The sequence below is a fragment of the Mustela nigripes genome, chromosome 11 (assembly GCF_022355385.1).
Source record: "Mustela nigripes isolate SB6536 chromosome 11, MUSNIG.SB6536, whole genome shotgun sequence".
Classification (NCBI taxonomy): Eukaryota; Metazoa; Chordata; class Mammalia; order Carnivora; family Mustelidae; genus Mustela; species Mustela nigripes.
In genome coordinates this window covers 31,881,505-31,898,327 of record NC_081567.1, presented here as the reverse complement: position 1 = coordinate 31,898,327, position 16,823 = coordinate 31,881,505, and the positions used below count along the sequence as shown (strand labels likewise).

General features: G+C 50.2%; 1 long non-coding RNA gene across 1 annotated transcript in view; it reads left to right on the top strand.

The window, feature by feature from the left end:
- The window catches only part of LOC132026909 (uncharacterized), a 63,979-nt gene that overhangs the window by 21,492 nt on the left and 25,664 nt on the right, over positions 1–16,823 (top strand). The window contains exon 2 of the long non-coding RNA XR_009407035.1: positions 5,581–5,722. This is a non-coding gene — a long non-coding RNA (uncharacterized LOC132026909). The remainder of the gene's footprint in view (positions 1–5,580; positions 5,723–16,823) is intronic.

Sequence of the window (16,823 nt, the reverse complement as noted above, 5' to 3'; positions counted from 1 at the left end):
CGGAAACACGCAGATGGCTGTCTGCATTCCAAGAGAGAGGCCACAGAAGAAGCCAGCCTGCGGGGATCTTGCCCTTGGACTTGCAGCCTCCAGGGGATAAATCTCTGCTGTTCAAGCTGCTGGGTCAGTGGCGGTCGGAGCCCATTCACTCAGCGCTGGGACTTGGGACCAGATCAGAATAACGTAGCCCTGATCTGAGTGGTCATCTGCAAGCTTTATTTCCTTAACCAAACAGCTGAATTCTCCAGGGGACATCTCACGTGGCTCCTCCACATGTGTACCAGGAAAGCAGGGTTGATTTGGGGGACTGATGCCGTGGGAGGGGCTGCCTGGTTCCTCTGTCTGGTGTCCTTATTCTCATCTGGCCTCCGGTGGCCCCAGATACTTTTCTCGGGGGACACTTTAAACACGGAGGTATGGGAGCATTATACCCATTTTGCAGAACTGTCAGTCGGGGAGTGGTAGGAGCGAAATCCTTCCTTCCTTCTCCGTGCTACTGCTGGGCCTCATTGCTACAGAGAATCAGCCCCGTCCGAAAGTCAGGAGTCGCAGGCTAGAAAGGAGCACTGCATTTGCACTCAGATGCCAGGGCTCAAGTCCCTCCTCACCAGTGGCTCACTGGCTGAGTGCCGTGGGAATAAGTCACCCGAGCTCGATGAGCCACATTTTCTCCTCTGTCAAATGGGAGGAGATTCTGAGACTGCAAGCCTAGCGGTGACCTGGGGGAGTAGAATCAACCAGAGTGGGGCACCTGGGTGGCTAAGTGGGTTAAAGCCTCTGCCTTTGGCTCAGGTCATGATCTTAGGGTCCTGGGATCAAGCCCCGTGTCGGGCTCTCTGCTTAGTGGGGAGCCTGCTTCCTCCTCCCTCTCTCTGCCTACTTGAGATCTCTGTCAAAAAAATAAAGTCTTAAAAAAAAAAAAATCAATGTGAGTTTTGAAGTCAGGCCAATCTGCGTTCGAACCCAGCTCTGCCAGCTCTTAGCTGTGTGGCCTTGGGTAAGCTGAGCAACCTCTCTGAGCTCGTTTCACAGGCCACAAAATAGTCTTTTGATTTTTCAAATTAAGTTTAAACTTTTAATTCCAGTGTCGTGAACATACAGTGTTTTCTGAGTTTCAGGTGTTCATTATTCAGTGCTCTCATCATGGTAAGTAAATGCTTTTGATTTGTAAAATAATTAAAAAACGGAAAAGTCATACTTACTTATGGGTTGCCCAGAAGCACAGTGGGCTAGATTTGCCTGGTGGGCTGTGGTTGGCCGACCTACAGGTTAGACTGTGAATTTCTCCAAAGCGCGTGCAATGTCCTTATGTTCTCAATGCCTCGTACGAGGGGAGACTCCTTGTAGCCCCAGCCAATATCTTCTATCTCTTAAGCAGGATGGTGGCTGTCGGTTGGGAATGTGTAGGCAAACAGTGGGCATGTTTCAGGTGCTGGAGATAATTCTGGAAAGACGGAAGCCCCTTCCAGGGGAATTTGCCTCTTACTGGAGGGAGTCAGGGAGATCTTGAGGTTTCTGCAATTGGGGATGCACTAGCTTCTCAGCCATTCCCAACTCAGCCAGCAGGGGGCGCTGGGGGACTACTTTCCTCTGCATGTCTGCGCTAGCTTCTCAGCCATTCCCAACTCAGCCAGCAGGGGGCGCGGGGGGGACTACTTTCCTCTGCATGTCTGGGCAGCTGGGGAAGCGTGGTCTGCGGCGTCCTGCTGAGGAGGTGGGACATGCTGGGGGTGGCCCAGATGACCTCTGAGTGTCTTTCCTGCCCATTGGATCTCGGCTTTTTTTGGCAGGGTGAGGCACAGAGATGAGCTGCCTGGAGCTAGCCGCAGGAGCAGCCCCCTGGCCCTGGAAATACCGTAAAAGGACACAGTCCACGGGGCTGGAGGGGGTCATCCTGGGGTTTCAGGGTTTCAGAATTCTAGCCACCACTCTTTCTGGTGTGTATGGATGTGTTCATGCAGGGGTTAGTTGGGGGTGGGGGAACCCAGGGCTTGCTTTCTTTCCAGGCCGCCCAGGAAGTACTCGGCAAACAGCAGGCAGAAAGAAAATGGTCAGATGAGCCAGTGTCACTGAGGACCCACTGATAATCCTGTCTTAGCCTTGCAAACCTCAAAGAAAGCTGAGAGGCGAAACTGAAAACCCCCTAAAGCCTGCACTGTCTGGGCTGGTGTTGAATATGGTCTGCGCTGTGGTTCTTCCAGTTCCTGTTGGCAAACTAGGTGTAGGGCAGTGTTTCCAGAGGACGGATCCTGACCAGCATCGTAAACATTACCAGAAGCTGCTCAGAAGTGCACATTCTGGGTCCCACTTCCGGGACCCCTGCATCAGACACTGCAGTTGGGGGCCGGCAGCCGGCCCCTTCAAGCCCTCCAGGTGAGTCTGAACCACGGGGCGACCTGTAGCTGTTTTCAGCCTTGGTCTCACACTGGAACACCTTTGTTTTCAAGACTTGATTGGGGTGGGTGGGGGAGGGGGTGCATACCTCAGACCAATTGCATCTGGCTCTCTGGGATTGGGACCAGCACCTGTGGCTGATTCCAAGATAGCTGACCTCAAGCCCAGTGATGCAGTGGAAAGTGATTTTGGAGTCAGCCAGACTCAGGTTCAAATCCCAGCCTTTTCACTTGCTGGCTGTTTGACTCTGGGCCAGGTACGCCCCTTTCCTGGCTCACAAGTAGTTTATATTCTGGAGGATTGAGATCATTTTTCCTGCCCTGCAGAATTGTTTAAAGATTGAACAAAGCAGCTGGTGCTTGGAAGCACCTAGAACAATACCGGTTGCCCTGAGGGAGTTCAGCCCATGATGGCTCCCCTTCTCTGCTCCTCTCTGTTGCACTGTGGGACTTTTTTTTTCCAGAGCAGAGACCACAGCATAGTTTTTTTTTTGCATCCCCAGGGAATAGTTAATCCCTTGTGTATCGCACACTGCTGGGAGAGAGCTGGGGAAATGGGTGTGTGACACACTCAGCTCCTGGACCTCTTCCTTCACAGCCTGGCTATGATGGGCTCTGTGACCTTTCTCTGCGTTGTCCTACCTAAGGTCAGCCCTGATGTCTGTTTAAATTACAAACCCTCAGTCCCCTTGACCTTTAGGAACCTATCTAATAGAAATGAAATGGCCAAAATCTTAAAATCTGTGTGCAAAGATATTTTATTTGTGCATCGTGTCCCCTGGTGGTCATTGGAAACATAACGTTACCCATAGGTGAATAATAGGATACATTATGGTTATGGCCCATTCAGTATTGTGGACATCCTGAGCCAGTTAAGAAGAATTAGGCAGATCTCTATGTAGTGATCCAAGAGTTGTACTATATGTTGATAAGTGATAAAGCAAATCGCTGATTCATGCCTGTGATTCCTTTTTTTCCTTTTTCTTTTGAGGAAAAAGAACCTCTATATTATGTGTGCTCAAAGCATGGAAGAATCTACTGCAGGCTGTCGGTTATGTTGTAGGATTGCAGACAGGGGACAACCTCGTTCATGCATTTGTTTGTCCTTGTTTTCGCTCAATTAACGTTTATTTAAGGTCTGCTCTGTGTCAGGCCCTGGAGCTCTGGACATACAGCCGTGAACAAAACAGACCGAGTCCTTGCTTTCATGCAGCTGGAGTGACCAAATGTCCGGTGTCCCAGGACGCTCCTTGGTCCTGGGCAAACTAGGATCGGGGGTGGTGGTGGTGCTCCCCATGGAGCTTGTGTTCTAGCCCTGGAAAGACAGGTGAACACCTGTTAAGATTCTGGTAGGTAGCTTGGTGGGAACCCGGCTGTTCTGGAGCTTCTGATTTGCTTACAGCGAGAGTATCCCTCCTTTAAATTTGGATCGACTGTTGGGGATGGAGGGGTGCTCTGAGCCGTCTCAACGCCCCAACGGTCATTGGCTGGCTCTCAGTTTTGCTGAGTCGGCAGCAGGACCTAATTTGTTAATTAAGAGTAGATGGCCAGCTGTCCTCCTATTTTGATTAACCTAATGGCCTTCTCAGCACGACTGGGGTTCAGCTGCAGACCTCCTTGCAACTTTTAATGAAATGATCTGGAGGGCCATTAGGAGGCACTTCTGGGTATTAGGCGGCTCCTCTGCACAGATCACCACCTGGCAGCTGAGCCTGCCGCCCCCGCGCCCCCACGTGCGCTTGGGTAAGGGTTTTAAGGCACGACACTTCATCTTGTAGTCATGCTTGACGGCTTGCTGGCCTTTTCGGCTTTTACCCAATTTGCCCTGCGTGGGAAGCGCAGCCAGGAGACGAGGTCTCCCGAGCTCAGAGCCCTTGGCGGAGCGGCTGGTGTCCTGCCTGGGGACACTCCCCCACCCCAACCCCGGCCCTAGGGGCTGCCATCTGTGAGTACCTGTGACAACGGAAACTCGGTGTAGGGTTTCCCCCCTGGCCTGGGCATGGCTGGAAGAGCTGGGGGGTGTGGGGGGGTTTGTTGTGAGTTGAACGGTGCCCCCCACGAAAGATGTGGGAGCCCCAACACCCCCCCCCCCCCCCCCCGCGGAAGTTGGCACTTTGCAGATACAGAGTTCAGATGTGGACACTGCCGTCGGCCCTCAGCCGAGATGAACGTGTCCTCACAAGGCGTGAGATCCGGACACAGCGGTGGGAGCACAGCCCCGGACGCCAGGAGAGAGGCGCGGCGCAGATTCAGCCCCCTCCCTGCCCCAGCTTCAGAAGGCCCCAGCCCTGCCCCTGCTTGGATCTGGGGCTTCCGGATGCTGTCGAAGCCCCCGGTTCGTTAGAGAGGCCACAGGAGACTTGAAGGGGGAGTGACCACAGGCCGGTCTCGGATCATCCTTCCAGCAGGGATGGCTGGGCGTGGGTGGAGAAGCCCCGCGGAGGGGGCGCCGTCTCCCCGAGGGCCTGGAGCAGTGCAGTCGGCCCTGCCCGCGGCACGAGCTGTGGACAGGCACAGCCCGCACGGACTGTCCCCCCGACCCGTGTTTCCCGGGATCTTGTCCCTGCTGAGCGGTTTGCACTCGCATCTCCCTAGCGGACGCTGCTTCCGAGACAGGCCCTGGTACCAAGATGATTGCGCGTGCGTGTTTGCGTGCGTCACGTGTGCGTGGGTCACGTGTGCGTGCTTGCGTGGGTGCTCATGCGCGTCTCGTGTGCGTGCATCATGTATGCTTGCGTGCGCGCGTCGCACGTCACATGCGCGCGCACCGTGTAGTGGAAAGACCCCAGGTGGCAGCCTCCCACGCGCGGGAAAAGTAATTCTGTGTCCCGAACACTCCAAGCCTGGGACGCGTGAGCAGACAGCGGGCACCGGGCTGGGGGTTGGCCAAGCCTCAGGATGCCTCCACCGGCCACGCCGCTGTTCCCAGTTTGGTGTCTCCCGTGACACCAGCCAGGACAGACATTCCTGGGTGTGATCGTGGCTGAGAGACCCTGGGGCAGGGGAGGAGAAGGACCTGCTCCCCTGGAGGCATGATGGGGCTCAAGGTCATCTGCATTTTGAAAGCGAGGTCACTACTATTCAAATATATGGAAAACAGTAACATGGCAACATTCGGAGTCAAAAGTGGGATGTGCCCCCTTTACCTTGTCTGTTGGTAATATTTCCTTTCTTTTTCTGTTTTTAGGATTTTATTTGCGAAACCAAGAAAGCACGAGCAGGGGGAGCAGCAGAGGGAGAAGGAGAAGCAGGCGCCGCACTGAGCAGGGAGCCAAGCACCCTGAGATCATGACCTGAGGCGACAGCAGACACTCAACGGAGACACCCAGGTGCCCAGTGATCTTTCCTTTCTCGACTGTTGCATGAATCTGCATATAGATACAGTTGCAGACACAGAGATACAAATATAACTGTGGATAAGCCACGGACATAGATACATGCATATGTCGGTGGAGACAGGTTTGGATAAAGACATAGACATACCTGTAGGTATACATGGATAAAGGGGCTGTGTTTTTAAATATACATGTCATTGCACCATCTGGTGGTCTGGCGACTGTCCAGTGCACGGAACAGCTGTCTTGAAGGTTTCCCGAACTACAGACGTCTCTATCCACCTCACTCTTTGCATCCGGTCCCCTGTTTTTTTTTTTTTTTTTTAAAGATTTTATTTATTTATTTGTTTGACAGAGAGAAATCACAAGTAGATGGAGAGGCAGGCAGAGAGAGAGAGAGAGGGCGAAGCAGGCTCCCTGCTGAGCAGAGAGCCCGATGCGGGACTTGATCCCAGGACCCTGAGATCATGACCTGAGCCGAAGGCAGCAGCTTAACCCACTGAGCCACCCAGGCGCCCTCGGTCCCCTGTTAATTGACAATCGTGTTGCTCCCGTTTCTAACACAGCTTTACCCTACAATGCTGCAACACACATACTTTAACGAACAGGTAGATCTTTCTGCATTTGTGCAAGGATTTCTGTAGAACAGATTCCTGGAAGTCGAATCCCCAAGTTCAAAGGTGAGCACTCTTAAAATTTGGGGAGGTGTTATCCAATGGCTCTGCAAAGAGGTTGAACCAATTTCTGCTCCCAGAGTAATTTCATTTGAATATTTAAAAGGCCGGTGACCTCGTTTTATGCTTAAAGCTGGTGAAGCAGGGGCAGATCAGTGACATGTAAATGGGTCATTATGGATCAATCAAGGCTGAACCATTTCCCGCTCGGCAATGCTTTGTTGTTTTTTTCCCACTGTGCACACTTGAAAGAGAAAATAAACTTGTTTCCTTCATATGTTTTATAATTAAAAATTCCTCTGATAGATGCAAGACGTTCCATCATGGCCAGGAAAAGCATGTTCTGTGTAACTGCGGATCCTAACGAGTGGGAGGCATGTGGAGTGGGAGGCATGTGGAGCAGGTCACTGTAGGCCTTTGTAACCCTGTGGGTCACAGCAGAGCTGCCCCTGCTGAGCATGAAGACCATCCGTGCTATGTGTCTCTGGCAATGTTTGTTAGGTAGCAGTAGCTGACCGTTACAGAACTTTTTCCCAGTGCTGCCATCGACCATCTCTGTTTACGCCACACTCCCTCTTCCTAAGAATCATTGTGGTGACCTCTTTACTTCTCTAAAGTCTTTGCCAGACTGTTCAGAGTAGGCAGAAATCATCTGTATCTTGTTCACCTAAAATTCTACCTGGCACATGGTACGAGCACATGAAGCACCGTAGTACCTCCCTTATTTGTGGTTTTGCTTCCTGCAGTTATGGTTATCCACAGTGGACTGTGGTCTGGAAGCAGTTGTTCCTCCTCCTGACACATCATCGGAAGGTCAAGATGGCCTAATGCCAGGTCATAATGCCTATGTCATTGCCCTCACCGCATCTCCTTGTGGAGGCATCTCCTTGTGTCCTCTTGCATCATCATGGGAAGAAGGGCGACTATGGGGACAGTCAGATACTTTGAGATAGAGCACATTCACTGAGCTCTTAGTATAGTACGTTGTAACTTTTTATTATTAGGTATTGTGCTTTTTTTTTTTCTGACTGTATCCAATTCATAAATTAAACTTTGTTGTAGGTATGTGTGCATAGGGAAAAGTATAGCATATGGATAATTCAGTGCTATTTGCACTTTTGGGCATCCACTGGGGGTCTTGGAATGTACCCCGAGGATAAGGGGGGGACCCCTCTACTTACTAGATGGAGAGGTGAATGAATGAGAGTAAGGATAAATGATCTTGCGTTGCCTCATTCTCTTGGTTGTGCTTGGATCCTCCCAATTACATTTTCTTTTTCCTTTTTTGAAAAATCACTATAATTTTGGCCAGAGTCTGTTTTTATTATCCACCAAAATCAAACGTGCACAGAAGCCAAACCTTAAGTCATACATACGTGCTCAGCGCTTAGTTTATTAAGTCCTCCAATCACTACTTTGCTTTATTTCCCTTTTACAATGTCGTGCGGTGGTGTTCCTTCCCTTTCCCTGGGAGGCCCCGAGGATCAGACAGGCCATGACTTGCTCTCATCTCCCTGCCTGGCAGGTGGCCTGACCGCGCCTTACACCTGCTCTGTCCTGCTCTAGGGTCTTCCCCCCGCAGCTGTCTCCCTTCCCAGGGGATCCTGCCCTTCACTGAAATGACCTGGAGGTCATTCCTGGAAAACATATGTGTAGTCTTCGAGCCTGGCCCTCTCTCCAAGAATGTGTCTGTGTCTCCTGGGGTGCAGGAAAATAGAGTTACTTTCTTACGGCCAGGAAAACATTAATGAAAAATGAACCATCAGTGAAATTAATTTCAAAGATTTATGCAGTCTCCATGACTAACAAGCCTGCACCTGTTCATTTGACACCCTTTAACAGCTCCCCACTCACCCCTCCCCTTCCCAGCTTCTTAAAATTCTCCTCTTTCCCTGAAGGCACCTGGTTGGTGCGTTGGGCGGTGAAATAAATGTACAGTGGGATAGAGACACGACTTGTTAATTAAAAAGGCTGCTCTGCCACTTCATAGTTAGGAAGAGACGAGCCAGGCTGAGCAGCAAGGGTTCCTAATGAGGAGACACTGGGTTGTCATGTGCTGTGCAAAAGGCTCTCATACAAAGGGATGGGAAGACACATCCATTAGCTTTCTCCCTGAGCTCCCTCTGCCTCACCACACCGGGGACCTCTTCCCTCTGTCACAGTCACTACGGGCACCCCGTCAGAGAAATGTGCAGCGAGAGGGTCACCTGGTCCCCATCTCCCCCTGACGCCACATCCTTGGTGCCAGCATTTCTTTCCTGGCCCCTACCTCTTGTCATATTTCCTTGTGCACTTTGACGGATGGACATCTCCCAGAGATTGACTTGATGGGTCCTTTCTGGTTAGCAGCTCTGAGAGTCAGAAGCTTGCTTTTTAGACTTTGTGAAAAGTCGCACAGAAATCCAGAATTTTGATCTGTGACAATCAGGCTTTCTTTGGACATGGCCCCATGTCGGCATACTTCACCATCAGCCGCCTTTCAGCAACATGGAAATATTTCTGGAAATTTCTCATGTTCTTGCCTTTGTATGACCTTTGGCCCGAGGATGATTACCCATCTCCTGCCTTAAAAACAAAACAAAACAAAAACCTTAAAATTGAGGGATGCTGTGTATAAAATGTACACCTCTTAGTATACAGCTGGGTGTATGCTTACCTAGGTATACACCTGTGCATCCACAACCCAGTTCAGGATGGCCTATGAAATGTTTTTGCCTTCCCCAGAAAGTTCCTTCAAGCATGTAATTGAAGATGATAGAAGTCAGAAGAGTGGTTCTATGGAAGAAGGTATTGATGAAAGTTTCCGAGACTTTTTAAAGGGCTGGTTCAATACGTCCAAAAAACCTCAGACACTTTTTTCATGGTCAGCTAGAAGTCATTGTCAGGGGGCAGAGTTTCTCTGATGCACATGGGTTTCTCCTGAGGTCCTAGACCCTTCCCCTGGCAGGTGCCATCTCTCGTGTGACCCAGGAATAAGCCGGATAAGACAAAGACAGATCTGGTTGGAAGTAATTCTGGAAATGTTATCTCTATGAAGTCAAGTCACTGTGCTGGGTGAGAGCTAAGTGAGCTTCAAGTTTGCCTAAAGGGTCGCCTTTTGACTTAGGTCTATCTAAATCACAGAGCCTCCTCTCATTCAAAGACTATGAAGACCACATTCTCTGGAGTCAGAGACACTGTGGTGCCTCCTTTTCTCTGAAAAGAGATTGCTTCTGAAAGCAATCTCTTTTTTTTGCAATCAAAATCTTTACATGCCTAAGGGGATTTTAGGTCTTTATCTTGGTGACTAAAGGCTGTATTTCAAGAAGAGCAGAATAGTTAGCAGGCATGTCCTAAAGTCACTCGTTAGAACAATGGAAGGCACCAAAGGGAAGTCTGTATGCCCCTTTGCATGTCTGGGCATGCAGTCTTAGTTGGTCTAAATCCCTAGCAGGGAATGGAGTGTGGTTGAGAATTATGAGTAATTGCTGCTGACCTGCTGGGTTAATTTAGAACGTTTTAGAATATTAGGCTCCTATAATTTTAAATACAGGTTGCCGCGCTTAGATGTGAGGTTGGGAGAAGTGAAACCTAGCACAGCGCCCTCTGTGAGATGCACGGGGAGAAGACGTGGAAAGGCAGGCAGGAAGCGGGCAGGAAGGTGGGAAGGATCTGGGGTAGTCCCTTCTCTTCCCTCTGCATTCTGGAAATGTGCGACTGTGAGCGTATAAGAAGGGCTGAGAGCTCGTTGCTGGGTGGTTTCCCTGTGTCAGTACCCACCTGGGTAGAGTCCCGTCTGTGTCCTTCTCCCCAGGGTAGCTGCATGCTTGGCTTTTCCTCTTGGGTTGGGAGGCAGAACCTAGGATGTGGTGACCTCCAGAGACCCCCCTAGGGGCTGGGGGGCATCATCTCTGCTTTTGGGGGCCCTTACTGGAGGAGCAGCAGCCTGTTCTCCATGGTAGGAGAACCCCAGAGGGCAGGGGAGCACAGGCTTGGGAACACGTCTGCACAAGTTCGAATCCCAGCCCCACAGCAGGCTGGCTGTGCCACCGGGAAGCTTCTCTTCCTCTCTGTGTCCTTATGTCCTTCATCCGCCTAAATGGGATGATGATAAGAGCAGGACCTGTCTCACAGGGCTGTTGTGTGACTGAAGTAAGCTGATGTATGCCTGGGACATCGTGAAAACTGTAATTCCTGCTCCTGTGACTTAGATTTGGAACAACGCAGACTCCGTTTCAGTCCCAGGCCCACCATGTATGAGCTGTACGACCTTGGGCAAGTCCCAGTTCAGAGGAAGCAATCCTATAATCTCATAGGTTTGCCGTAACCATGAAAACCAGACCTACCGCCATGAAGGAGTGCTGAGAAGGTACTCAAGCAATAATATTCCTCGTCCTAGACACGGTGGGCTGAGTTCTAAAATGGTGTGCAAGGCCGTGTTTTGAACTAGAAATGCCCTTTCCAATAGAAACCAGGCTCCGGCGGACTGGTCGTGTCCCAAGATAGCCCACTACCTTCTGTTTTTAAGGTTGAGAATGTTTTCGTTATGCAGTATTTCAAATCTTCAGAAAAGCACAGGAAATAATATGACACCCGCGTGCCCACCCTCTGGAGTTAACAGATGTCAACATTTTGTCATATTTGCTTCAGATCCCTCCTTTACAAGAGGGAAAAAAAAATTCTAGTTACAGCTAAGACAAGCTATTTAATCAAGAATGTAACTGAATTCTGGTGATGAGCAGTCCTTTGCGGGTCCCTGGGACACCAATACGAACAGCTGAGTTCCCCAGCCTCCGTGAGCTCAGAGCAGGGAACAGTGACTATAAATTGAGAACACACAGTTGTCCCGCCTCGGGACCGGTGATGGTGCCATGGAATTGCCCAAGAGGCGTGGCGCTGGGGGGAGTCACAGAAGGTTTCCTGGGCAAAGTGACATCTAAGTTGTACCTTAAAAAGTTAAGTAGAATTTTAGTGGGTGGATTAAGGGAGAAATGAGCTCTCTGGGTGGAGGGAACAGCATGAGCCAAGTCGGGAAGACCAGAAGTCCTGACTTCTTGTGCTGTGAAATAGATCTGTTTCTCGTGGCTTCCCTAACAAAGTAGCATACATCGAATAGTTAAAAAAACCCTGAACTGTGCTGTTGCACAGTTTTGGAGGCCGGAAGTCCTAAATCAACCAAGTGAGCCTCCCCAGGCACTCCACAAAGTATGACCGCCTCTTCACTCACCTAAATTACATCTACAATAACTCTGGGAGCTCAAAGAATTTTGTTTTTCCCCAGGGTGCCCCTCTCCATACCTTGGGGGCGTGTTTTCATTTGTCTGTGCCTCCGTGCACCTGCGCGGACGCTTGGAAGGAAAGACGTTTATTTTATAGGTTTTCTTTCTGCTCTGCTCTCCATGTTGCCATTCTAGTTTGTAAGCACAGGGAGATGTTTGTGGCCCTCCTGTTTCAAAAGCAGGAATTCTTGGGTTGGTTTTGCACTGATTTAAAAAAAAATTTTTTTTTATTTAAAATTTTTTAAAAAAGATTTTATTTATTTACTTGACAGAGCGAGAGAACACAGCAGGGGGAGCAGCAAAGGGCAGGGGTTAGGGTTAGCAGGGAGCCCAATGTGGGGCTCAATCCCAGACCCTGCGATCACGACCCAAGCCGAAGGCAGATGCGTCATGGACTGAGCCACCCAGGTGCCCCTGATTTATTATTTATTTATTTATTTAAGATTTTATTTATTTATTTGACAGAGATCACAAGTAGGCAGAGAGGCAGGCAGAGGGAGAGGGGGGAAGCAGGCTCCCTGCTGGGTAGGGAGCCCGATGCGGGGCTCGATCCCAGGCCCCCGAGATCATGACCTGAGCTGAAGGCAGAGGCTTTAGCCCACTGAGCCGCCCAAGTGTCCCTGATTGTTGTTTTTTCTTTTTTAAACAGAGATTTTCTCTTTGGATTTTGCCAAGCCAAGGAATCTATGGATTATGAGACATGTCTGGGACTTGGGCTGGTTAATCCAATATTTCCGGACATCTGCTAGGTGCCACATGATTAAGCTGTGGCTGATGCCTTTGTACCATTTTTAGGTGGCTGGTTGATGAACATTCCAGGTGTCAGAAGGACCTAATTCATAAAAATGGGCTTGCGGTATGGTCTGAAAGCAGATGAATGCCAAGCGTGGGCAGATGGTTTCTGCAGCGTTTATGGGTCTGAGACAGTGCACATAAAAGACAGTTGAATTTTGGGGAGTTGAGGCGAGTGTCTGGAACTGTCAAAACCTGAGAATCGCCTGGGGAAGGCAGAATGCTCCATAACAAGGCGCCAGCATACCCCCTCCTCTGTACGGCACTTGGCAGTTGACTAAGACATTGATTTTGCACCTGTTGTCTCTGGGACCCACAGCATCTCAGTGATGTAAGCAGTTGCATATTTTATGGTTCATTCCAGGGATGAGAAAATGGAGACCAGAGAGGTGATATTGTGGGACGTTAGGACTTTTCTAGGTGATTGTGTGTGTGTGTGTGGTGGGGGGTGTTTGTAAATTACCCCCCGCTTTCCACATCCTAATGTTGGGCCCGGGGCTCCTTCTTTCATTTGGGGAGGGGGGGTTGGCCATGGTCTCAGAATGGGGGCTCACAGGGAGGACCCCTCTTTGTCACAGATTCGGGGTATCCCAGGGCTCCTCCCCGATGTCTCTTTCTTGCTGGTCAGCAGCCCCTGCCTCCGAGGCCCATCACTTCCCCCCATGCCTCCTCACGTCCCGCACTCCCCCTTCTCCTTAGTCTGGACCTGGAGAATTGCCCACCCCATGTGCCAGGCACAGTGCAGAGCATATTACACCCATTTTAAACCTTACTGCCTTGGGGCACCTGGTTGGCTCAGCGGTTAAACCTCTGCCTTCAGCTCAGGTCATGATCTTGGGGTCCTGGGATCGAGCCCCGCATCGGGCTCTCTCCTCAGCAGGGAGCCTGCTTCCCCCCACTTCTGTCTGCCTGCCTCTCTGCCTACTTGTGATCTCTCTCTGTCAAATAAATAAATAAAATCTAAAAAACAAAAAAAAAAAAACAAAAAAACCCACAAAGAAACCTTACTGCCTCACCAACGGGCGGGACTGTTCTATTTTGTAGACCGAGACATCGGGACAGTGTAACAGATGCCTGTCCAAAGCCACGTAACTGGACTAGAACCTGTTTCGGTGAGGCAGGGGAAGCAGCCTTGGGGCTGGCTGGCTGGACTAGTGTCAGTGGGCTCTGGGACATAGGGACTGTCCCTAGGTGTGTAGTACCCGGTCCTGGAGTGATTCGGGCCAGAGATGGTGGCCAGGAGGGAGAGTGTGAGTCTGAAATAAGGAGGTGCTTGGGGGTGGGCGCTGGACTGGCTGGTTTGCCTGTGGAATGTGTGCTTGAAGGCGACCCGTTTGCTACCTTTAGGAACCAGCTAACCCTAGGAGGATCGGTGCCTTCTAAACCAGCAAGCCTCCAAGATGTCAAAGCATCAAGAATACAGAAGAAAAAAAAAGGCATGATTAATACCGAGCCCTTCTTTTGAGTATAAAACCACATCCTTTCTCTTGAATCCATCCGTATCAGAGGCCGGACGTACTTCCTTGAGACCAAGAGGAAGGCAGCATCTTTTTTTTTAACCTATGTATAATTACTCCCATGTTCCAGAGTGTCCGTGCGCGCGCTCTCTCCCTCTATCTCTCTCTCTCTCTCTCTCTTTCTCTCTCTCTCTGTATCTTTCCCTTCTTGAAATCATTGTCCGTGTGATGTCCAACATGGCACCTCTCTTTCCTGGGCCCAGACTGGGTAGCTGTCAGGTCTCTGGTTAAAAAGCATAGCACCCTGGCCAAAGGCGCCATGACAGTAGTAATGAACAGGCAGAAGGGTATTCAAACCCTTGAATTGTTTGCCACGTCTTTCTCCTAGGCCTGGAGCTGAGGCTGGGAATGCTGCTGGCAGCAGGACTCCGGGAATCCGAGGCTTTCTCTGCCCAGCGCATGGAGGTGAACTCCAGAGGTTCTGTCTGCCCTGCCATGGTTCCCTGGGAACTTTCCCATGGAAGGTTTGGCTGAGCACCAGAGAAAGGGCAGAGAGACCTAGATCTGAAGCATCAGCACGTTCGTTCCCATCAATCCTTGCGCTGTCTGCGAGTCGTCGCGTAGTCCTAAGAGCATGATAGCTTTTATGGCGCTCTTATCATGTGCTAAGCACTCTCCATGCATCATTTACTGAATTCTCACAGTGCCTCTAGGCAGTAGGCGTGATTATTGCCTCTGTTGTATAGAGGAGGAGACCAAGGTGTAGAGGGACAGACAAAGGACATGCAAGTAGCAATTAATTGGTGGAGGCCTGATTAAAATTCAGGCAGGCTGCTGGGGGGACACAAGCTCTGAATGCCATTTAACAGATGAAGAGCCAGGACTGAAAGGTTAAGTAAGTGACTTATTATATGTGCTGTTGAAGTGAACACAGTGAGTGACTTGTTTCCTGAAGGTTCTTAACCCTTAGAATCCCGCAGGGGTGATTTTGCACCCACTCCCTGGGATATCTGGCAGTGTCCGGAGAAACTGTGCTTGTCACCCTGGGTGGAGGATGAGGGATGCTATTGGGGAGAGGCCAGGGGGTGCTGCTAAGTATCCTAAGGTAAACAGGACGGTCCCCACAGCCAAAATCTCAATAGTGCCAGGGTGGAGAACCTCTGCCTTAAGGTCACAAGTTTAGAGCCAAGCCAGGACCTGAATTCTGGACTCCATACCCCCAGCATAGTGCTTATCAAATGACTCCAAAAGAATGTGGTCAGTTGTGATTCTCTGCTCACGCCAGTGCTGGTTATTGGCTCTCCACTCGGGTGAGCCTGCAACTCTCCATGGGGCCTCTCCTTTACTCCCTGTACTCCCAATTCCTTGCTGGGGGTCTCACAGTGCTTATGACCTTGTCACAACCTCTCCCTTTGAGGGAGAGGCTGGGTGATGATGATGGTGATGATGATGGCGATGCTGCTGCTGATGGTGGTGGTGGTGATGGAGATGGTGGTGATGATGGAGTTGGTGGTGATGGTGATGATGGTGATGGTGGTGATGATGGTGATGGTGGTGATGATGGTATTGATGGTAATGCTGGTGATAATAGTGATGTTGATGGTGATGGTGGTGATTATGATGATTATGGTGTCGATGCTTGTGATGATGGAGATCATGGAAATGGTGGAGAAGGTGGTAATGGTGATGTTGATGGTGATGATGGTGGTGGTGAAGATGATGGTGATGGTTATGGTGATGATACTGGTGGTGATGACGGTGATGGTGATGGAGATGGTAGAGAATGTGGTAATCATGGTAATGGTAGTGGAGGTGATGGCGATGATGATGGTGGTGATGATGGTGATAATTATGGTGATGGTGGTGGTGATGATGATGGTGAGGATGATGGTGGTGAGGATGATGATGCTATGATGAGTCTCCCTGGAAGTCGAGAGGGGAGGGTCTGGGGTGAGGATATAGAATGCAGACAGCTCTATCAGGGGAAAGCATAGTCCTCTTGGCTGTGGCTCCGGAGCTTTCTCTGTATGTGATCTGTGTCCTTCTCTCACCTCAGACTAGGGAGATGTCACCTTTTCCCTTAATTCAGGACTTTGTAATCTGTCTTAAGCCAATGGCAGTTGATGATAAAAAAATGCTCGGCACAGCCCAGTGGTTGCAGCCTGGAAAGTGGCGTGCGTGAGCCTGGTTTAATTTTTCACCGCATTATTAAAGATTTTTTTTTTTTTTAATTTATTTGACAGAGAGAAATCACAAGTAGATGGAGAGGCAGGCAGAGAGAGAGAGAGAGGGAAGCAGGCTCTCCGCTGAGCAGAGAGCCTGATGCGGGACTCGATCCCAGGACTCCGAGATCATGACCTGAGCCGAAGGCAGTGGCTTAACCCACTGAGCCACCCAGGCGCCCCACACCGCATTAATATTAATAGGAGACAGTTGGCTCTGGATGCAGTTGTGGGGGGTTGCGCAGGGAACAAAGGCCGCTCACCGTTCAGGAAGTTAGGAGGACACAAAGAACTTGGCTGGGGCTCCACTTCTCCACTGTGGGCCTCAGATCAGCCCTGTATAAGATGGGGGGCTGGTTCAGAAGATAATCCCCTCTCCCTTGTCTGTTCTACTCTTACTTTTATATCAGTCTGTCCCCCCACCATCTACTGTGTGGTCTTCGGGGATGAGTCATTATCAGGATGGAGATTGGCTCCTTCTAGTGATACGGACTCACTACCTTCTAGCACAGCTCCTTCTTTTGAAGCGCAGCTGTGAGCTTTGCCATTGTTATTGATAGTAATAGTAACAGTACTGTTTGCAGGATGCTGAGCACTTCGTGGCATGATTCCTCTTGGCCTCACAGCAATGCCTTTTGGGAGGTGTGTTGAGTCTGAGAAAGGTCAAGAAAGTGACCCACAGTTGTGCTAGG